Source organism: Cetorhinus maximus, chromosome 25, assembly GCF_964194155.1.
Source record: "Cetorhinus maximus chromosome 25, sCetMax3.hap1.1, whole genome shotgun sequence".
In the NCBI taxonomy this organism is placed as follows: domain Eukaryota; kingdom Metazoa; phylum Chordata; class Chondrichthyes; order Lamniformes; family Cetorhinidae; genus Cetorhinus; species Cetorhinus maximus.
Genome location: NC_135903.1, coordinates 2,348,053 through 2,371,839, shown reverse-complemented (window position 1 = coordinate 2,371,839; position 23,787 = coordinate 2,348,053). Strand labels below are relative to the sequence as shown.

General features: G+C 45.9%; 1 protein-coding gene across 1 annotated transcript in view; it reads right to left on the bottom strand.

Moving 5' to 3' along the window:
• znf385c (zinc finger protein 385C) overlaps window positions 1-23,787 on the bottom strand; it is a 212,168-nt gene that overhangs the window by 132,741 nt on the left and 55,640 nt on the right. The window lies entirely within an intron of this gene.

Sequence of the window (23,787 nt, the reverse complement as noted above, 5' to 3'; positions counted from 1 at the left end):
TGATGGAGATGCAATCTTTTGGATTAGATCTTCTCTGCTTATTTAGGTGGATGCAGAAGCTTCAAAGGCCATGAGTTCTCCAATTATCCTGACGAACATTCATCCCTCTACCGTGCCACTAAACTGATTATTTATCTCATTGCTATCTGTGGAACCCTGCTATGCGGTACTGTATTCCTGTGACCTTTCTAACTTCAAATATTTTCAACTCCTCCATTGGTTTGCTACAGAGTACCTAGTGTGTGTGGTATCCAGGAAAGGAATAAAGAGCAGAGACAAGTCTAAAAATGAACACAAAAACTATTTAGCATCTGTGCCTCAATTTTCTTTAGACCGTTTTTCTGCCCGATTTCAGTCAGTTCTGATTTAGTCCCAGAGCAGCAGATGCTGCTTCATCGGTGCAGAATGTTTTGTACGTCCCCAGCACCTGCAGCTGCTGAGGCATGAACTCTCCATGGCAGCTGCTGGCCTGAATCAATAGGATTTTACTGAAATCACCTCCTTTAACCACTTGACAGCTACGATCATCCTGCATGTTAAAAATGCAAGCACTAAGGCTATCAGGGGCCATTTTTCACTTCATTGGCTGCCAAAACCATCAGCCCTGTTGCACCACGGCGATGGGTTGATGTCAGTGTGACCAGGATGGAACATAAACAAAGAGTCTTGTACATCATGAAGTACTTGGTTCATTTGTGTATGTTTATTGTCATGAGTGCTGGTTGGATATATTAACCATTTCCTATATATTGGCCCAACACTTCAGATCTCCGGAGGGTTGTACCCAGGAGGTATCCCAGCTGATGTGCTGGGGGACCCCTCCCAGAAGTCTTATGCAAGAACTGCACAGGAATTACCTGGGAAGTTCAAACTTCTGATGGGCAATTACCCTAAACTGGGAACCATCTGACACTGTACTCCGATTTCAATCAGAGACTTTGGAAGGTTCCGACTCACTTAGCAGAATTGTTACCCAGAAAAGGTTTGAAGAATTAAGACCACTTTGAACTCCTGGATAACTATAGTACTTACCCCCTCCACCACTCCCCAGGTCCCCCACTGCGCTCCCAGATTGACTACCCCGCTGCCTCCCGACTACCCTCCCGACCCATAACTACCCCCCAACAACACCCCCAAACCTACGACTACCTGCATCCTAAATGCATCCTGTCATTGTTCTTGAATGGCCAAGCTCTGATTTTAAGGTTTGTTCTAGATCTCCCCACCACATGCAGTAGGTTCTCTCTGTTTATTCCTTCACATGCCTGTCTTGAGATGCATTACACTACACCACTGCCAGGAAGACAGTGGTGTAGTGGTAATGTCACAGGACTAGTAATCTAGAGGCCCACGCTAATTGCTCTTGGGACATGGCTTTGAATCCCACCTTGGCAGCTGATGGAATTTCAATTCAATCAATAAATCTGGAATATAAAGCTAGGCTTAGTAATGGTGACCATAAAACTATCATTGATTGTTGTGAAAATCCATCTGGCTCACTAATGCCCTTTAGGGAAGGAAATTTATCATCCTTGCCTAGTCTCCATGTGACTCCAGGCCCACAGTAATGTGGTTGACTCTTAACTGCCCTCTGTTTAAGGGCAACAAATGCTGACCTTGCCAGTGACACTCTCACCCCATGAAATAATAAAGGAAAAGATAGAATATATAAGTGTTCTGATTTAGTATTTTCCTCGTTAAAAAATAAAATATATATTACATGCAGACTCTTACACACGCACACACAGACACAACGGGACTGAACCATCAGGTGAGAGCATATCCGATTCAATGGCACTGGCTCCAAATCTCCTTTAGACTTTCAGTTTTACTCACAAAAATGAACCGACATAGGAACGTACAGATATCCCCGTACTCTACTCTAGATTTATAGTGGAGGCTCTTCCTGTCAGTCAACAACAGGAGGTCTTAATTAAATTATCTGTCTAATGCTTGTTCTATATTTTAATTCACAATCGAAATCCGTTGGAGATTCACATCAGGCATCTGTCTTAATTTGATAAATCTGTTTCACATCTCAAGCACAGCTGAGGGAAGGACTTCATCTATCTAAGCCTCAAGAACTGGAATTGCCTTCCTAAACCTGTCCACCTTGTTCTCCTCCACTGATGTCCCTTAAAACCTACCTCTTTGTCCAAGCTTTTGATCATCTGTCCGAATATTTCCTTAAGTTGCACAGTGTCAAATCTTGTCTAATAATGCTCCAGTGAAGCACCTTTGAATGCTTTACTATTTTAAAGGCGCAATGTAAATGCACAGATTTGTTGTTGAACTGGAAATTTTTAACATGACCTTTTTTTTTATTCATTTACGGGATGTGGGCTTCACTGGCTGGGCCAGCATTTATTGCCCATCAGAAGGTGGTGGTGAGCTGCCTTCTTGAGCCGCTGCAGTCCCTGGAATAGACAACTTCCCACCTTGACATTACAACTACGCTGAAAATTCCCATCAATTGTGAATATCCACCCCATGTACATGTATACCTTTCAGTGAATAATTGGGCATACCCAAATCATTGTGGGGTTCAGATCATCTTGCAAATCCTCCCTCAAAAAAACAAAGTGAACTTAGTTAGGCTTTTTAACAAAACCCAGAGACTGGAGCACCATAATTCACCAAGAACAGCAGGTAGTCACTTTTGCTGCTTCATACAAAAAGGCAGTAAATTTTACATGCAGTACATAAACTATTCTCATTCTACATCTTCAGTGTTTACTTTTGTAGAATTGATGTTCCTTTAGGCTGCAAAGTGGAATTCTGAAGTAATAGAGCCCTCTGTCACTGCTACAATGGAAATATTAAATGAATAGAGTGGATGAAAAAATGAAGTTAAATGCAATTTTAATTTCTGTGCTCAAAACTTGACTTCTGTGCCCTTCAGTCAACAGTGATTTTTGTCTCAATGGAGCAGATAAAAGATACAAAGAATGCACATGCCAAATCTTATTAGGTCACGTTATTTTTTCTTTGTCCTTCACTGTGGCTAAAGATTGTGAATGAAGCTTAATGAGGTTACATACATTGTTTATTTCCATTTTGCTTTCTAAGTCTCTCTAAAGAAGGTGTTCACTATTCAAACAGGGTAAAATTGAATTTGTCACAGTAATGCTTCTTGTTATCGATTATTATGATGCAGGTTTCATCATGAAAGCAATGTGGAAGTCTACAATAGTTCTGTGAAGATCAAAACCAAGGAAACCCACTCATCGTACTTGGGGTAGCTCCCATCGTCCCTTGCCTCATGGAATGTTATGTAACTCCTCAGTGTATGTTCCATGGCTAGCTTTGCTGCTAGAACCCAAGGAGGAGTTAGTTAGGTTGACGTTCATGTGTGGCATACATCAGGCAATAGGGTAGGTCATCCCACTCCACCCGCCCAATACGCCAGCTCCACCCGCCCAATACACCAGCTCCACCCGCCCAATACGCCAGCTCCACCCGCCCAATACGCCAGCTCCACCCGCCCAATACGCCAGCTCCACCCGCCCAATACGCCAGCCCCACCCGCCCAATACGCCAGCTCCACCCGCCCAATACGCCAGCTCCACCCGCCCAATACGCCAGCTCCACCCGCCCAATACGCCAGCTCCACCCGCCCAATACGCCAGCTCCACCCGCCCAATACGCCAGCTCCACCCGCCCAATACGCCAGCTCCACCCGCCCAATACGCCAGCTCCACCCGCCCAATACGCCAGCTCCACCCGCCCAATACGCCAGCTCCACCCGCCCAATACGCCAGCTCCACCCGCCCAATACGCCAGCTCCACCCGCCCAATACGCCAGCTCCACCCGCCCAATACGCCAGCTCCACCCGCCCAATACGCCAGCTCCACCTGCCCAATACACCTGCTCCACCCGCCCAATACGCCAGCTCCACCTGCCCAATACACCTGCTCCACCCGCCCAATTACATCTTCCTGCCTGGAAACATACACTCTGCCTCCCCAATCACATCCTCTCTGTTTGGAGAAGTGCCTTTGCACACTGTGGTGTGGCTCGCCATAGTCATGTGATTTCTGACATCATTCCTTTGTGAGGAAAGGATTCAGGCAGAAGCCATTTTACCCACCACCTGGAACCCTCTCCCAGACCCCGGCAACTATTTAGATCAGCTGGAGGCCCAATCCATTCTAATCACCTGGTCTCAGTTCAATGTGACTGTTGAGCTCATGACCACCTTACCGTTTGGAAATGAGGATGCTACTCAAAAGTTAAAAACTGGGGTTTGTCATTTAAGACTGCGATGAGGAGAACTTTCTTAACTTAAAAGTTTGTGGATCTTTGGAATTTCCTACCTCAGAGAGCTGTGGACATTCAGTTGTTGGGCATATTGAAGACAGAGATTGATAGATTTTTGGATGCTATGGGAAATAAAGGAGATGGGGATAGAGCGGGAAGGTGGAGTTGAGGCACAAGATCAGCCATGATTTTATTGAATGGGTGGTGCAGGCTTGATGTCCTACTCCTGCCCCTATTTCTTATGCTTCTTAAATGTATTTATCTTAAAGGTAGTGTGTGGAAACTGAGTTTCTGGAGCAGCAGCTCAAGGGGAATCAGGGTTGGGCAATAAATGCTGGTCCAGCCAGCGACGCCCGTATCCCATGAATGAATAAAACAGATGCAGCAAAAATTTTGGTAGACAGGGTACTTTAATATCTTGATACTGTCGCAGAGGTAATTATTGAACAGAGAAAGTCGGGGAAGGAGGCCCCGCTCCTTTCAGATGGCGGACGGCTGCCAAGCCAAATGCATTACAGGCATACAGAGAGGTGGCTGGACAGAGCGGGGTCACCATCACCATTCCTAAAACCTGGCGGCAGCGTTTGAAAAAAATGGAATGACCTCATCAGGATTGTCAAGGCAAAACTGCTCTTCACATTTCTCTGCGCCTCAAAACAGTCCCACAAAACCAACGGTAATTCAAAATAACATCCTTCTCACTGTTTCTATTCATATTTACTCTATAACGTAAATGTTTTGCTGCAGTCGGGACCTTCAATTTTGCAATGAACCAGGAGAGTACGGGCTTGTTAATGAGCGGAATTCACCACACATTCCTCCTCAAGGTGTGAAAATCCATCGCTATTGAAGGAATTCAGGCTAACAAATAGGTCAGAGTACAAATGCCATGATGCTTAAAATTTGCTTGTAATTTTTAAAAGAAAATGGACTGGAAAAATATCTTTGCAGAAATTGAAATGAAAACTATTTTGTTAACTTACCTGGAGTCAATTGTGTTTTCTGGAAACACACATTTATCAAATGCCAACTTTTATTTCTGGCACTAAAGGATGAAGAATCCATTTTCTGTTCACTTTTCTAGGTTCTCCTCGTTAATTGCTAACAAGAGAACATCGTTCCAACCTTTCCTGAAAGTTCGGGACTTACTGCTATGGGTTTCACTAGCCCGTTATATTGGACCCAAGAGGCCATTATTTTTGTACGAACCTGGATGGGATTGTTAGATAATTCAATCTAGAAACATAGGGCTGAATTTTGCCCTCGTCGGGCGGGTGTAGTGGGTGGGCTGACCTGGGAGTGGCCGCAAAACCCACCGCCGTCCGTGATAGAGCCCCGGCCGCGATTTCACGCTGGCCGGCCAATGAAGGCCTGCCCAGTGTGAAACACAGATCATCACTGACCAGGAAGGGCTGAGCGGGGTCATGGGTCTGTTAGCCGTTGGGTCCAATGGCGACCTGGTGCCCGGTACAAAGAAGGCCCAGAGCGGCTGCCAGGGAAGGACGTCTGGCTGCTGTTCAGACGATGCATTCGAGTGCGGCAGCAAACGCCAGGCAGGAGGGCAGGTTGGGTGAGCACTCAGCCCCTCGCTTTTCTGTTGAGTGCCTCGCCATCCTGCTGAAGGAGGCGGCTGCCAGGAGGGACACCCTTGTCCCCAGAGATGGGAGGAGGTGGCATCCTGGGTGAGCAGCTATGATGTGGTGCGGCGCACATGGGTGCAGTGCCAGGACACTTCAATGGCCTGCTGCGCTCAGGAAGGGTGAGTACTGTGTTGGCGGGGGTCAGTGTGCAGAAGTGTTACGGTCTGGCCATCCCCCCGTGGACCTCAGGGGTGCTAGAGTCTGAATGCCAACTGCCAATGATGCTGGAGCTGGCCAAGGGGGTGAGCCCTGGCTGCTTGGACTGAGTGCCTTGAGGCTCGAGGGCCACGACTCAGATGTGCCCTGTGAGGTGTTCCTCAGCTGGGGTTGGCCAGGCTGCAATGGCGCTGCAGGTAGAAGGTGGACTAATCAATGTTCCTCTGTCTTTTCAGGAGAAGACAAGCCATAACCAAGCTGAGAGGGCACATACAGACTGAGGCCCGCCCAACCTGACGCTGCTCTCCTGGTTCAAATATGATGGATGAGCTAGAGTGCTGGCAAGCTCCCCGTGCAACTGGTTGCAGAGAGGTGGGGGTGCCAGACGAAGGTAAGAGCACAGTGCACAGAGGTGAGACTCTCGGCTTGTGTGACCATTCTAGTGCAGTCTCTTCATTGATGGGAGCCTGGAGTCCCCATTGATTGTTGGAAGACAATGGCATCATGATGCAGATCTCCATTGTCTCACCAGGGTGCCTGATATGTGCAGTGACAGTGCCATGAATTTAACTAATGACGTGTCCTTCTTCTCCCTTTAGATTCGCCAGCAGGTGTCCGATCTGCAGACCCCGAAGGGCCACCCCTGACACCGGAGGACCACCGGGCATCACACCCATTCTCTGAAGCAGATACAGGCACCTCGGTGGGCATTAGAGCGGCGGCTAGTATCTCGGTGCACATTGCTGAGGGCACTTCACACTCGCTTGAGATGCCAGCTGTAGCAGAGAGTGTCCAAGGCGCCAGCTGTCGGAGGACTGCTGGAGACCAGGACGATGCTCATTCGAAGGCTGATGATGAGCCTCTGGAGTCGTCCATTAGGCGGCAGATGCTGGATGTCCAACGGGATGTGTGGGAGGATCTGGCGGAGACCCATGAGGGTCTGTGTGCCATGGTCTCCGTGATGGAGGAGTCCATGGGGAGTATGAGCACTGAGTTGACCATTATGGGTGAGCACACTGTCTCCTCCATTGAGAGACTGGCGACTCTCATGGAGAGGCAGCTCCATGGACAAAATGAGGGGTTCCTGGGGTTGCGCTCGGACCTGCAGCCCTCACCCATCTCACCCATGAGGTACCCATCTCAGGTGGCCAGTGTCAGTGTGGGAGATGGATGAGGCACCCAGTATCCCAGCTAGGTGCCCGTCCATCAATAGTGAGCAGGGAAGTCCAATGTGACCTTATGTTGGCGCACGAGCTGCCTGTTATCTCCACGAGCTCCTCTCTGGGCGCTCTGGATGATGGCAGCAGCTCCTCCGCCCCTCCGCTAGTGACTGTGGCATTTAATGAGGCTGTGACGACTGGGGAGATGCCAGGCATGGCACTGGCCGCTCTCTCCCAGGCGGGGCCAGTACAGGCTCCACGGGCCAGAGGACGACCGCCAAAGTCATCAAGGGCAACAAGACAACAGGATCAGCAGCTGCCTCCAATACTGGTGCCAGCGACGGGGGGAGCACCAAGACGTTAAAGGCACCATGAGCACAATAGGGACAGATCACGGGTGATTTTATGCTCCTTTATGTTTAGTTAATGTATTCTGCTCTGGGACTTAAGACCATAGAGGTTGATGTAAGTAGTCTGTACTTGTCAAAATGAAATAAATCTGGTTTTGTCATCATGGCCTGAGTACGCTTCACCTTTTTATTTCATTGGTGCAGCGTACGGCAGTATGAAATGCTAGACTTATGTGGCTCTGAACTTTATTGCACAGGCACTGAGTGTTCCTTGTGTTCAAATGAAAGGGTCCTTTCAGGATCCGGGATGGAGGCGGCAGCCCTGGTATGAGGTGGAAGCAGATCCTTGGCAGCCGAGCTGAAGGAGCGTTGGATCAAGGTATCCCTGGTGTCCCTGCCTCCCTGGAGGTTACCGAGGTCTGGCTCCACGCCCACAGTGTTCTCACCGTGCTCATCTTCTGACTCACTACTGGATTCATCATCTGTGGCCTGTGCAGCTGCATCAAGATCCTCTTCCTCCAGTGGGTCCCCCCTTGCCAGTGCCAGATTGTGCAGAGCACAGCTGCACCACTATCAGTGACACCCACCCTGGGGGGTATTGTATTGCTCCCCCTGAATGGTCCAGGCATCGGAAGCGCATCTTGAGAAGATCTATGGTCCTCTCTACCACCACCCTTGTAGAGGCATGACTCATATTGTAACGCTTCTCTGCCTCTGTTCTTGGATGGCGGAGAGGCGTCATGAGCCACCTCTTCAACGGATAGCCCTTGTCACCCAGCAGCCATCCATCCAGTTGTGCTGGAGCACTGAAGAGCCCCGGCACCTGGGAGTGTCTCAGGATGTAGGCGTCATGGGAGCTGCCTGGGTACCTTGCACAGACTTGTAGAATCTGCATCCTGTGGTCACACACTATCTGCACGTTCATGGAGTGGAATCCCTTCCTGTTGATGAAGGCACCCGGCTGATCCACTGGCACCTCGATGCCCATGTGTGCAGTCGATTGCACCCTGGATGCGGGGGAACCCAGCAATCGCTGCAAAGCCTCTGGCTCGCTCAGCCTGGCTGGCCTCGTCCGTACAGTAAAGAATAAAGGTCAGTACCCGCCTGAACAGAGCTTCTATCACCAGCTTGATGCAGCTGTTGAAAGCTGATTGGGAGACTCCACACAGATCCCCCACTGAGCCCTGGAAAGACCCGGAGGCATAGAAGTTGAGGGTCACCGTGACCTTCAGAGCCACTGGCATGGGGGGTCCACCCACACAGTCGGAGCTGATCTCAGGCCCAGGTGACAGTCTCCCTTGAGAGGCGGAGCCCTCAGATATATTGAGGTAGCTAGGGGAGGTGGTGGCATAGTGGTATAGTCACTAGACGGGTAATCCTGAGACCCAGGATAAAGCACTGGGGACCCGAGTTCGAATCCCACCACCGCATGGTGGAGTTTGAATTCAATAAAAATCTGGAGTTAAAAGTCTAATGATAAAACCATTGCCGATTGTGGTAAGAGTCCACCTGGTTCACTAATGTCCCTTTGGGGAAGGAAATCTGCCGTCCTTACCTGGGGTCTGGCCTATATGTGACTCCAGACCCACAATTATGTGGTTGACTCTTAAGATGCCCTCTGAACAAGGGCAATTAGGGATGGGCAATAAATACTGGCCTAGCCCAGCGATGCCCACATCCTGTGAGTGAATAATAAAAAAAAGGTAGTAACACTGCCACCTGTAAACCCTGGCAGCAGGATAGTGGCATCTTCTGCATCCCCCACCTTGGACTAGGCGTCCAAGCTGCTGGCCCTGCACCCCTTGTGCCTGCGCCTCTCCTCCCACAGGTCCCTCCTCTGGAAGCTGCATTGGGACACCCGGCCTCCTCTCCCTTCTGCCCCTCTCTTCCTCCTCAGGGGAGGTGTCTCCAGCGGAGACCACAATCCCATTCCCAGGGTAAGGGAGGGCTGTTTGATACCTGGAAGGGTCCACACGGCCTGAATCCTCCGGGGGCCTGGCAGACAGCAATGAGGCCTGGAATTGCTAAGAATGAAGCCCTGAACAGAGATGAAGCTGCCAAAAAGCAACCAGCTGCAAACTATCTCCTCACTACTCATACTGGCAGTGCCCATGTGGTGAGCAGAAAATTGCAGGGGCAATGAAAAATCTCAGACAATTGCATTGTTAATGGCCTTAAGTGGCCTGTTAATTAATGGCGGGTGCCGCTCCAGTACCCGCTCACCGAGCAAAAGATCGCGATGACCTGGACGCTCGCCCAACATCATCGCGCAATATTTTATTCTTGTTCGGGTCAGGTGCACGCCCGACTGATGAGGGAAAGATTCTGCCCATAGAAGCAGGAGTAGGTCATTCGGCCCTTCGAGTCTGCTCCGCCAGTCAATATGGTCATGGGTGACCCTCTACCTCAACACCATACTCTTGTTCTCTCCCCATACCCCTTGATGCCTTTAAAAGGGACATCAGAGACCAATTCAATCCTGTCCCCACCTGCCTTAATACTATCCAATCAACCCTAATAAAAGCTATGTTTGTAGAGCAGGAACCCCGAGTGAGTCTTTTTTGCAGATCCGAAAATCAATCACAGCATTCTTACCGCCAGCCCGGCCTAACCCAGGGTCTGAGTTTGTGCCTCGGAGACGGGCAACAGGAACTGGGTTTGATTTCGGGTCAGAAATCCGCCTCTTGGGGAAGCCAATTAAAGTTAAGATTTTTCCGTGGGTAAGCACTTAATTGGCATGGGTTCCCAGCCCAGTTAAGGGTGGCGGGCAGCTGGAGGGCCAATCAGAGGCCTTCCTGCTTTGGAGCAGCACCTGACTGCAGTGCAAAGTGCAGTGAGTCCCAGTTTTCAGTTGCCCATTTTAAGTTGTTGCACTTTAATGTTGGTCAGTTAATGGGGCCTGTGTTTGTGTTTAGCGTTGGAAGTTTAGTTTTAAAGGTATTTCATGTTGGGTCTGATGTAGGACAACGTGACCTGACTGGCTCCATTTTGCGCAGCCTCTACTGCTCCCTGACCCTCTCTCTTGCTGACGACCCTCTGGTTTGTGGCTTACCTCCGACAAGTCAAAGTTGCTCTTCCAGCCTCTTGCCGTTCCTCTCCAGAGCCCCCGTTCACAGCATGCATTCAGGAGAGGGAAGGGGTGAGCAGGAGAGGCGGGGAATAGGAGGTCCAGCGAGTGGAAGGGACACTTGGGGAGCAGGAGAGGCCTCAAACCGAAGGTTTGGCAGAGAGAGGGAGGGTCAGATAGCGGCAGAAGCTGCGAGTCTGTAGTTTGACAGGAAGAAGGGTCCACAGTGACCGGCGGGTCAGGGAGGAGGGGAGGCCATGAGTCAGAGGTTCAGCAGCAAGAGGGATTGGCTTGGGAGCAGGAGAGGTCACAAGCCAATGGGTTGGCAAGAGGAAGATTCAGCGAGCAGGATCGGTGGCAAGCAGGAGGCATGGAGAAAGTTATATTTTTACATTTATTTTACTTTACCAATATAGGAGTTTAGCAATGTACAGTATTATAACGTACAGGGTATAATGTCTTAATGTTTATTTCTGATGAAGGGTCCTACAGAACCGAACTACAGATTTTACATTGGTGAAAATGGGAAAATCTGATCTAATTCATTTACAGTTGTTTCACTTAAAGTTGCGCTTTTCAGGAATGCGACTGCAGAGTAAAGTGAGGACTTACCATCAGCAACTGGGAGGCCACTTCAACAAGAAGGTTCCCTCACAGCTACTTTTTAAAATCTTTAATTAAAAAATACAAAAATCAGCCAGGCCATCACCGTGGTGGGGCGGGGGTGGGGGTGAACCACTCGACAGGGTGGCCTTTGGCTGCAACAGGGTCAAAGTCCTGCAGCTCCCTCCCTAACAGCACTGTGGGTGTACCTACACCACATGGACTGCAGCGGTTCAAGAAGAAGGCGGCTCACCACCCCCTTCTCAAGGGCAAAAAAGGATGGGTATCAAGTGCTGACCTTGCCAGCAGCCCTCACATTCAAGGAATGAATATGAAAAAACACCAGCCAGTGCAATTATCAACCATTCCAATTGAGGGAGCTATGAAATTCTGTAGAACAGTTGAACAACATCTGTTTTTTAGCCGCAGTGTGCAATGACCAGGCTATAAGTTTCGGGTGGATCAGATGGATTGCTGCTTTTGCTGGAATTTATTGTCAAGACTTAGTATTACTTTACTCTGGAAATGTAACTAAATTTATGCAATGCTAACACATTTGGCAACAGGAATTTTGCTAAGTAATTAAAGCTGCTGGATAAACTAGCATTGTAGTCAAGGTCTAAATATAGCATCAAGTAAATTACAGCACAGAGGTCATTAGGCCTATTGTACCTGTGCCAGCATTTGTGTTTCAACTGGAGCTATCTACTTGAATCCAATTTCCCTGTTCTTTTCCTGTATCCTTTTATATTATTACTTTTCAAGTTACTTATTCAATTCACTTTTAAACTATGTCATCATCTTTGCGTCAATAGTCACCTGTGGTAAAGCATCCCTGGTTCCAATAACAAAATTCCGTCCAATATCCATCTTCATTCTTCCTGTAATAATTCTGTCTCTCTGCCCTTTTGGTACCAATTTTCCAATCAGTGGAAACCATCTTTCACTATTTACCTTCTCAAAGCTTTCCCTAATTTTTAAAACCTCCATTAAATGTTCCAGCAAGAAAAGGGTCAATTTGGCAATGCTTTCTTAATAACTTTAACCTTTCATTCCTAGGGTAATTCTAGTGCACCTTCACTGTTTCGAGGCTGTAATATTCTTCCTTTAATAGGTTGCCCAATGTCGTGTCTTCATAATGATATAAAGGTTTCAATCTCTCATAAAAGATTGGGTAAACATGTTGTGGGTTCATTTATTTAGACAAGGCATATGGGAACATATATACATGGATAAGAAGCTTGAAGGCACATCAGCAGCAGAGCTGTATGTGTGCTCTGCTCAAAAACAAAAGTGAAACTAAACTGAATTGCGTGACACACTTCCTTCCTAGTGATGTCATGCTCCTATCCCTTAAAGGCATATTACAACACCCAGAACTGCACCACAGTATTCCAACAGTGGCTTAAGCAATGTCTTACACAAATTCAAAATGACTTTCTTGTTTTTCTATTCAATACTGTTATATATAAAATAGATATATATGGATTGAATATCCAAAGAAGACAATGGAAATGAGTTTGCCTCACAGGTAAACGTGACCTCTTTCAGGGAGAATGCACAAATTCTTGCAGGAACTGTCCAGAAGCAAGAAACAACCACAGGGTAAAAGATTACTGCTCGGTTCATCTAAAGCATGACAATCAAATTAGTTTTGAATATGCCAGAAGGTACATTCAGAAATGTGAAAATAGTAAAAACTACATAAATTGGAAATAATATATTAACCTTCTGAAGGCTGGAGCACAGTTTTGTTTTGCATCAGATCATTAAATATGACAAGGTTACTATTGAAAAGAGAATTCAGCCCTCCAGGGAACAACATCCAAGACTCACTTTGCAATTACAATCTTATCACACGCCATGTCTGTTGAAACAAGATAGAGGCTATTTATTTGCTCAACTTTCTAAACATTTAAAATCTCATTGTGGTTGAAAAGACTTTGACCACTACAGATTACCAACACAACAGTCTTAGGTTAGAGTTTCTTCTGAAACTCAATGTCTTTTCAATTGAACGTTAAGAATAATCATATCTGCCATTAATGCCACTGGACTGAGCGCACAATAAAACTGGATGCATTTTATAATACCAGTTTAAGAGTCAATCACATTGCTGTGGATCTGGACTCATGTGTAGACCAGACCAGGTAAGGACAGCAGATTTCCTTCCCTAAAGGAACGAGGTGAGTTTTTATGACAATTATTTCAAGGTCACTATTACCAAGGCTAGCTTTTAATTCCAAATTCATAATTGAAATTAAATTCTACCAGCTGCCATGGCAGGACTTGAACCCATATCCCCAGAGCATTAGCCTGGACTACTAGACTGCTGGTCCAGTGACATTACCACTACGCCATTACCTCCCGCTGCCTAACAGCATTTTGGGTGTACATACACCACACGGACTGCAGCAGTTCAAGAAGGTGGCTCACCACCACCTTCTCAAGGGCAATTAGGGATGGGAAATAAATGCCAGTCTAATCAGTTATGCCCACATCCTGTGAGAAAAAAAAATGATATTGTTGGATCTCCAGTTCATCACAACAAAGAGCGGTAGAGTACAAGCTTTTTAAATTCGGTCTTGGGATGAGTGTGTCGCTGGCAAGGCCAATATTTATTGCCCATCCAGAGCTGCCCTTGAGAAAGTGTTGGTGAGCCACCTTCTTGAACCGTTGCAGTCCATGTGGCGCCCATCCACCATGCTTCTGCAGCAGTTTGATACAACCAAGTGGCTTGCTATGCCATTTCAAAAGATAGTTAAGAGTCAATTACTTTGCTGCAGATCTGGAGTTAAATGTATGTCAGATTGGATAAGGACAGTAGATTTCTTCTCCTGATTCACTAATGTCCGTTGAGGAAGAAAATCTATCATCCTTACCTGGTCTGGCCTACATGAGGCCTCAGATCCATGCCAATGTGGTTAACTCTTAACTGCTCTCTGAAATGGCTTAGCAAGCCAATCAGTTCTAGGAGGCTCATCACTCCGTGCTCAAGGACAGTTAGCGATCGGCAATAAATATAGGCCTTTCCAGCAATGCTCACATCCCAAGAACGAATTAAAAAAATTACATTCATTCTGCCCCAGTGATGATCCAAAACAAAAATTATTCTGGTTTATCTGTTAAGCTGTTTCCTTGGTTGGTATTGTTAAGGGAAGAATATTGAGTGGGACACCAGGAGAATTTCTTTGTCTTCTTTATACAAGCCTTAGGATCTTTGATATCCTCCTGGTTATTTCACCTAAAGGGAGATATCTCCAATAATGCAGTCTCCACCAGTACATTTTTTAATGTCTAAATAATTTTTCTGCATTTTCCAGGAGATAATCTTTAATTCCCGAAGACTCCAGGATAATTGGGGTCAATGGGAATCAGGGGGAAAACTCTCCAATGGCTGGAGTCATATCTAGCACAAAGGAAGATGATTGTGGTTGTTGGAGGTCAATTGCCTCAACCTAAGGACATCGCTGCAGGAGTTCTACAGGACAGTCTCCTAGGCCAAATTACCTTCAGCTGCTTCATCAATGTGGCATCAAAAGAGGAAGGAAAACATGTTTGCCTCCAGATAATGTAAGGATTCACATGTCAGTTATCTTTCCCCCATCATAAGGTCAGAAATGAGGATATTTGCTGACAATTGCACAGTGTTCAGTACCATTGGCAACTCCTCAAACATGGAAGCAGTACATGTTTCCATGCAGCAAGGACAGAATAATATTCAGTCTTGGGCAGATAAGTGGCTAACTGTCACACTACACAAGTGCCAGTCAATGACCATCTCCAATAAGAGACAATCTAGCCACTCCCCTTGAGATTCAACGGCAATACCATTGCTGAATTCCTCCACCATCAACATCTTGGTGGTCACCACTGACCAGAAACTTAACTGAACCAGCCACATGAGTACTATCGCTATAAGGGCAGGTCAGAAGCTGAGTATTCTGGGACAGGTGACTCACCTCTTGACTCCCCAAAGTCTGTCCAACATCTACAAGGCACAACTCAGGAGTGTGATAGAATGCTCTCCACTTCCCTGGAAGAGTGCAGCTCTAATAACACCCAAAGCTCCAGGAACACCATCCAGGACAAAGCAGCCTGCTTGATTGGTGCCCCATTCACTTCTCCCCCCTCATGACTGCTAATGTGTACCATCTGCAGGATACACCGCAGCAACTCCCCAAGGCTTCTGCGACAGCACCTTCCAAATCTTCAATCTCCACCACTTAGAAGAACAAGGGAAGCAGGTGCAGGGGAGCACCACCACCTGTGAGTTCCCCTCCCGAACCATATCGCCGTTCCTTTATTATCATTGAGTCAAACTCCCTGCCTAACCGCAATGTGAATGTACCTACACCACACATTTCACCAGCACCTTCTCAAGGGCAATTAGGGATGGGCAATGAATGTTGGCCTTGCCAGTGATGCCCACATCCTATGAACAAATAAAAACAATTAAAAAGATCAATTCTGCAGTGACTTTGAGCAGGTAGAATAGGTAATCCTTCTGTCACCACCCTGCACACAGTTAAAATTGACTCCCATATCCAATATTAGTATTAAATATCTGAAGCGTGTAATAAACAGATAATGTGACCATCAAGATGATCTATTTGGGGTACAGTAAGCAGTTATAAAGTTAATTTGTTTCATTGGGAAAATTTATGCCCTAATGCAGTCTTTGTATTGGACTCAAAATGCTGTAAATAAACAGGCAACAAAATTACTGGTACTGTATCGCTTAGAAACTGAACAGGATCTATAAAAGCAGTTTGCAACATTTAAACTAAATGCTGCTTTGGGAAACTTGAGCGCTGGTAGGGCCAGATAGAGGCCTTGTTAAAACTCTTCTAATAGGATTCTGAAAAACATCAGCATAGTCTTAATTGCCAGTGACTGTGAACTAATATAAGAAAATCTAAGAAAAGCAGGATACTGTGGCCGAATTGCTTGGCAGTATTCTCATCCACGTGGTTCACGTGGCAATATACATTGTGGAAGCATGTGAAAAATAAATATATAGGGTTAAGGTAGGCAAGTGTACAAGCATGTTGGGTTATGATGCTTCTTCACTCTACTTCAGTTTAGTCACCACAGAGGAAGTAAGTTTGAACTTTGTTCATCTTTCTAAATGCACGTGCCTGCTTGGATTGGGCAGTATCTTTCTGGCCCTTTAGAGGTGGATTTGGAACTGGGGTGGCACAGAAAGTATTGGAAAACCCGTTCAGGACAGGACAGCTCCCCGATGCTGTCCCACCTCCAGGCTCCTCTGCCACGTGTGGGTTTCCACGGAAATCAGCAGCCCGCTCCATGGAGACGGGAATTGGTTGATCCAATTGAGGCCTCAATCAAGAGCCATTATGTCACATCGGCTGAACTTTTCCGGCATCAGACGGGCCTCCTGCTGAGTCTGGAGCCTGGTAGCTATTTGGAGGCAGCCGCCCCTCGGCAGGTCAGAAAGCCATCGGAGCTTCCTCTCAAACCCCCAGTGATGGAGCTGCAAGGATGAAACAGCAGCAGCCATGGCCACTATGGTTCCTGTGGATCAGGTGCCTCGACTTCCACACTGATCGCCTTACCAGCTCTGGGCCTTCTTTGCTTTTTATAATGTTTCACAACTATCTGAGAGCACCTCCATCTTGAGGTGCCCTCGTGCTCACCTACCTACCTCAACGCCGTTCAGGTGGCAGACACCATCGGGATTGTGACCCGGAAATGGTGCCAACCCTTGATTATTTCTTATGTCAAGAAGATTCCCCCCACTGTTCCTGGTCACTGTGTGTTCTAATGTAGCAATAAGCAACAATTATGCAACCCGCAAAACTGACCTGATTGTTGTACAGTCACACACCTCAGAAGGTAAGTGATTGCCTGGGCATTTAGTGGCATCCACGTTCTGATACATTCTCCGTTCTAATACAGGTTATTTTTATTTCTGCTCATGGGTGGCGTCCATAAGTGGTGTCACGTGTCGGAGTTTCTTGTTAGTTGTGCAGAGGTGGAATATCCTGGCTGTTCGTGCTGGGAGTAGCCCAAGAGCAACCAAATCTATTCCTATGTACTAGCTATCAGACACAGGATGAGGAGCAGGGGCAGTGGGAGAGGGATCTGACTATGTTGGTTTTTGTCAGTGATCTCTGATTGGGTTCCCCGAATGCACAACAGTAGAATGTACAGCTCAAGCATATCATTATGAGTGCCATGACTAAAGCTCTACAGATTGACAGCTTCAATAAACAGCAGAGTCCACCTTGTCTGGATTCACCACGTTTGACTGAGACAGCAATGACACAATGACTTTAACAACCGTATTGGTGTCCACTACAAATCTCTATCTGCATTGAGGGAGTGAGCAGCCACTGGGGAATAGCATTGATGATTCAGACCACAGAATCGTAGCAACTTAACAACACAGGAGGAGGCTATTTTGCCCATTGTGTCTGTGCTGGGTCTTTGCAAGAGCAGTCGTGCTTAGTCCCACACATCTGCTTTTTCTCTGTAACCCTGTAAATTCCTCACCCCCAGGTTTCTGTCCAACTTCCTTTTAAAATGATCTCGGAATCAGCTTCTGCCACCTTTTCATTTTGAGCATTCCTGATCTCGACATCACTCCGATTGACAAAAACATTCTCACCTCCCTGCAAGATCTTTTGCCAGTGATTTTTGAGCCTATAGCCTCTAGTTGTTTATTGTCTGACTTGTCAGAGGGAATAACTTTACCTAATTTATCAAAACCTCTCATTATCTCGGAAGCCTCTATTTGGTAACATATTATCCTTCCCTGTTTTGGAAAGAAGTCTTATTCTTTCTGCAGCTCTTATGAGCTCGACTCATAACTGAAGCCCCTCATTTCCCTGGTAAACATCCTTTGCATCCTTTCTTAAATGTCTCCCAAAGCAACATATCATCTGCATCTAACCTTCTGCTCCATTCAATAATTATTCAAGCAGCTGTGTCCCTGAATATACAGACCAACTAACTACTACATCCATTTCCTATTGCAGCCCAATCACCCAGAAACAGGAAGTAAAGTGCCAATCTTCATCACTAGGTGTGCACAACAATAACAAATAATTTTCCATTTCTTCTCCTACTGGGAACCTTAACAGGAGTACACAGTTAGGAGGTACACACATGCTACACTTTCTCTAGAGGGGAATCACCAGGACAAAACACAGGGAACACACTTGCATGACACAAGGTAAGGTTGAATAAAAGCAGGGATGATTAGTACCGGATTGTGATCTGGCAATTATTCTGGTATAAGGCAGATTAAGGTTACCTAGTTTTATGACGATGGGAAATGATGACTGCGTGAGATGTACTGATTACTTCACCAGCTAATCAAAGGCGTAGTAACTGTTTAAAGAGGACATTTAAAAAAAATGCAAGAAAAGACACGGACCAAAGATGGCTACCAGCAGTCATCTGATGCCTAGCATTGTAAGTGAAACTTTTCTGGCAAGTTCCTATATAGATTGCATTGCAGACCTATCCTGGGATATTGCATGAAATTTCACACTATGGTAGGGTGTCAAGGTCCATGTCAAACAGGGACTCTTGAAAGTAAGGCATTAAAAATGCAAAGTGCTAGACTTTTAATCCACTATAATTCTGTCAAGGAAATGGGAACTGCTCCCCAGCCAGTTACCACCCACCAGACACTCAAAAACCTCTGCGGAGGACAAAACAACCGCAAACCCTGTTGGTTTCTACTATCTCAAAATGTGTCAAAAGGTTTCTGAGATGAAAGATCAAAAACTGTGACTACTTGATCTGCAACAATGACTGTGAGACATGTTAATTGAATACCTCCCTGGGAATATACAAACAGGAGGTTTAAGAACTTGTTTTGCAAAGCAAGAAACAGAGAGAGAAATCAATGAGATCATCTGGAAAAGAACTGTTGAAAGGAGCTGTGAGGAATCTCTCTCTCTCTCTCTCTCTGAAGTTAAGAGTGTCTCCAGCAAAGTGCAGTACCTGAACTTCAGTTTGACTCCAGGGTTTTAAAGGAAGCCACCTCATATCAAACAGCTGCAACATTCAACAAACTATTGCCTAACAGACAAGCAAAAGGACTTAATCATATTTTTTTAATATAATTTTCTACTGGACTCTAATTTTCTTACTTCTGATATCTCTGTCTGTGTGTCTGTCTGTGTGTGTCTGTGTGTGTGTGTGGGGTCATGTCTTTATTATTTTTTCTCGGGTTTAGCAACTAATAAACTTACTCTTTCTTTGACTCAAGAAAACCTGGTTTGATTGGCTCCTTATTAACAAATAAATACATTTGGATTGGAAAAGGCATTTACGGGGAAAAGAAATTTTAAAAACTTTTGTTGTGAACCAACTGAGGGGGCTGAAATAAAAGGGAACCAGTTCACTCCTCATCAACTGGTCGTAACAAAACTGGGGCCTCATTGCTTGTTTTGAGCTGCAAAGATCTTTACTCAATGAAAAGCTGGAAGACAAAAAGGTGATCACATGGCAGAGGGAAAAAACTTAAGTTTGAACCTGTGGCTTTTGCTTTCAGTCTTGTTGGGGAAAGGCTGAGAACCAAAGGCTACCCTCACCAGCTCCCTCTCCCTCTCTGCTTTGTGAAACTGTCTGTGGTTCTCGATCTGTAGCCAGATAATCCTCATCTGAGTATAGTTTGTCTGCATAATTTTGGACTTGCCAGCTGAGAGAGGAAGAATTGGTCCAGCTATACCCTCCTCCACACTGAAGCATCATTGGTGAACTTCTCGCCATCTACTGGGCCCAGCCAGAGGGAACTTCAGATCAACAGCATCGAACCTCCATGAACTTATCATTTTTTTTTCTTTCTAAGCAAGTTTTTTTTCCATTTGCCTGACTCTGCAGAGACTGTGTGTCTTATGTTTATTTGTGTATATGTGTCTGTGTGTGCGCTGGGGTTAGTTATTTACACTTCCAGATTACAATCGTGTGACAACCAGTTCTTGAAACTTGTTTAAAAGGAGTTTTGTTTTATAATAAATTAATCATTTTGAGTTTTTTGAAAGAAGCCTGGTCAGAGTCTTTTTTCTTCTGGGGACTAGAAGTATAGGTACGCAATTGGCCATTTTGGTGAGAAAAGTAGACATTTAATTAATGACACAGCCTGTGGAGTAGCGGGGCTTAATAATTCATGCACTCCTCCCATCCCGGTTGTAACACCACAGATTAACCAAAGAATTAGAGTGGGGTAAGTAAATTGTTTCTTCGAAAACAATTTAAAAACGGCAAAAGGTTTTCTTGAGTCTGTAATACAAAAGTGCAAAAATGTCCACACTTGATGCCAGTGCTTGTCCAGAAGAGAGAGAAGTTACTGGTGAGGATTAAGTGTCCTGTCCTTTGAAGAGCTCAAAGCGATCATAAGGCATTTAGGATTAAAGTCTCACCCCATGTGTGATGTTAAGATGCGTGGACAGAGAATTAGGTTGCAAACTTAAGACAAGAATACAGAAAGAAATAAAATTGGCCAAAATATAGCTGGAACAGAAATGAAGGGAGTTAGAACTCCGAGGGCAGGATTTTCTATTCGGCATGTGGGGGCGGGACCCGCACGCTGACGCGTAAAATGACGTGCAGTGACGTCGGGCATGGGTCCCAATGTCACCGCGCGTCATTCAGGTTGTCTGTTCGGTGGGCGCACAACGGAGTCGGCTGCGCACCCACCGAATTGTCAAAGGCCTGTTAAGGTCATTAATAAACGAATTAAGCTAATTCTCCACACTGCCCCGTCCAACCTTAAGGCTGGCGGCAGGCAAGGAACCCAAGCAGCCTTCGCGTTTTTCAGGAAACCTCATCCACGGGCGGGATCAGGTTTCGTGAAGGGTTTATTAAATAAATTAAAAATTTGACAATTCATAAACATGTCCCAGCTCATGTGACACTGTCTAATCCTAAATACCTTTGACACTGTCACATGAGGGGGACATGTCTGAATAATTTTAATCTTTTTTTTTCAAACTTTAAAACTGAACTTCACCTCCCTGAGGCAGCTCCGCACAGAAAGCGCTGAGCGCTACCGGGCACGTGTCATGCTGGGCCGGCCTTCATTGGCCCATCCACATAAAATGGCGGCGCGCAGCCTATTGCGGGGCGGTGATCGGCTCCACACCAGCTCCTGACTGGCCCACCCGACAGGGAGAAAATTCTCCCCCAAGAATTAGAGAGAGGAAGATTTCCAAATAAGGCACTGAGAGGGAGGAAAGAGAAAGGAAAAGAGAGGAAGCATTCCAAAGATGACTACAGGAACTGGAAAGGGAGATAGAGGTAGGCTGGCGATTGGTACTCTCAAAGTGTCAGGGACAGTCTGAGAGGCTCAAAAGGCTGTAGAAAACCAGCAGGAATCTGTAGGAGTACAGGGAACGGAGAATGGTTCAAGGGCCAGGCTGTGCAGAACACAACAGTTTACAATAATTACTGAGACCTTGGTCAGCTTGTTCTGCAGCGCTCCGGTGTTGAGATTTCTTAAACACTCCTTCAACAACAAATTGCATCTATATAGCACTTTTAATGCAGTAAAATCTCCCAAGGCACTTTAAAGGAACCTCATCAGACAAAAAAAATCAAGGTGCTGATGATATGTTTGACTCAGAGCAGAGTGGGGTACATTGAAGTTTTTCTCAGATCTTGGTCTGGCATTATGCAGTGGCAGCACCAGCCATGGCTATGGTTTTGGTTGATCAACAGCGATTCATGAAGCTTTTGTGATCCTTCAAATATCGCTGGAGTTGTGAACTTCCACAGGATGATAGAATCCTGAGAGTTAAGAGTTCACATGTAGAATCTTCTCCTATCTTCACAGACCAAAGTGAACATTCATGGAGTGCGAGTTAAGGGTGTGTTTGGCCCCATGGGTATGGTCAATTATAACCTCTGGGGAACCCTGTCACATTGTGGAAATGAAGGGCTCCTTCCAGTTGTTGGCAGTTTTCCAAAAGGGACACTGATGAATCAGTGGTCCTGGCAAACAGCGCATGAGTGACCTGCACAACCCACAATGATTCAAAGATGTAGGACGTCTCCTTTTAGTGCCAGTTTAGAGCCTGCACATAAAGTTCAGTGCAGCTGTAATATTCACAGGCACTGACAGAACCATTGATGTTCTGGAACTGACTCCCAAGTCTGGCTATATCTGTGTGCACAATTTGGTTACAGCACTTTTCGTCAATGTTAAACTTCCAATGTAATGTGGACTGATTTCAGAACCAAATCCTGTACATATAAAAAGCAGCTAAAGGGCAGATTCTAATGAAGAATCTAAACTCCGCATGCACCTATCTGGCTTGCCTCCTCTGATTCCCCTCCTTCTCTCCAAAACCTGGTACACCCATGGCCCCTCGCAAATCAGCACCAAAAGACTGTTCATTGAGCAAGCAGATGGTTGGTTGGGGGTTAAGCTCAGTTGGCTAGATGGCTAGAGTGTGATACAGAATGATACCAATGGTGTGGGTTCAATTCCTGTACCTGCTGTGGTAGTTCATGGAGGCCTGCCTCCTTGTCTTGCCCCCTGCTTGTGGAGTGGTGCCCCTCAAGCTATATATAACCAGTTGTCTCTCTCCAATGGTCCATTGTGGACTATGGCTAATTACCTGGGCAAACAAGCACAAGTTACTTCAAGGAGCTCCAGGAAATCTTCCTGCTTTCCTTTGACCAAGAACAACATTACAACATAGAAACAGCAACATGCAAATTGATACACTAAAAAACTATGAATTAAGAAGGACTTTATAGAGGGGAAATGATCTTCTGTTCACTGCTTATTTGAGATGGCCATGTAATCTGTACAGTGCAGCTCTGCTACTCCATAATGAGAATCTCCCCTCATTTGTTTCAGAATCAGGGCTTTAAGGAGTCTGGAGCAAAATTTGTACACAGAATCCAATTCCTGATACAGTTCAAAGCTGACACCTTAGTGCAGTACTGAGGGACTGCTGCACTGTTGGAGGCGAGGTCTTGCGGATGAGACCTGAGGGTCCAACTGCCTGCTCGTGTAGATGCAAAAGATTCCAAGGCACTATTTTGAAGAAAAGTGGGGGAATTATCACTGGTGTTCTGGCCAATATTTATCCCTCAATCAACATCACAAAAACAGATTATCTGGTCATTGTCACATTGCTGTTTGTGGGAGTTCGCTGCACACATATTGGCTGCTGCATTACAACACTTCAAAACATACTTCATTGGCTGTAAAATACTTATGAGACATCCAGTGGCCGTGAAGAGCACTATTTAATGCAAGTCTTTCTTCCTTCTCTATGAAGTGCTGTGTGTACTGGGTACCTTGTTGAACTCTGCGCTCTGTAATTTGAGGAACTGGTGCGTGGTTCTGAGAAGTCATTAGAATTTTGACGTGGGCTTCCTTTAACAATATATTTCTTCATGTAACCCCAGGTCAAGACAAAATTACAGTAACTCCCTAACAGTAAATTACATAATTACAAGACCATCAAATTTCCTAGGAAGCCTTGAAAGAAATACTATTTCAAATGATAATGACAAGCTATTGAAACTAGATAGATGAGAAAGTATTGGTGGTGTG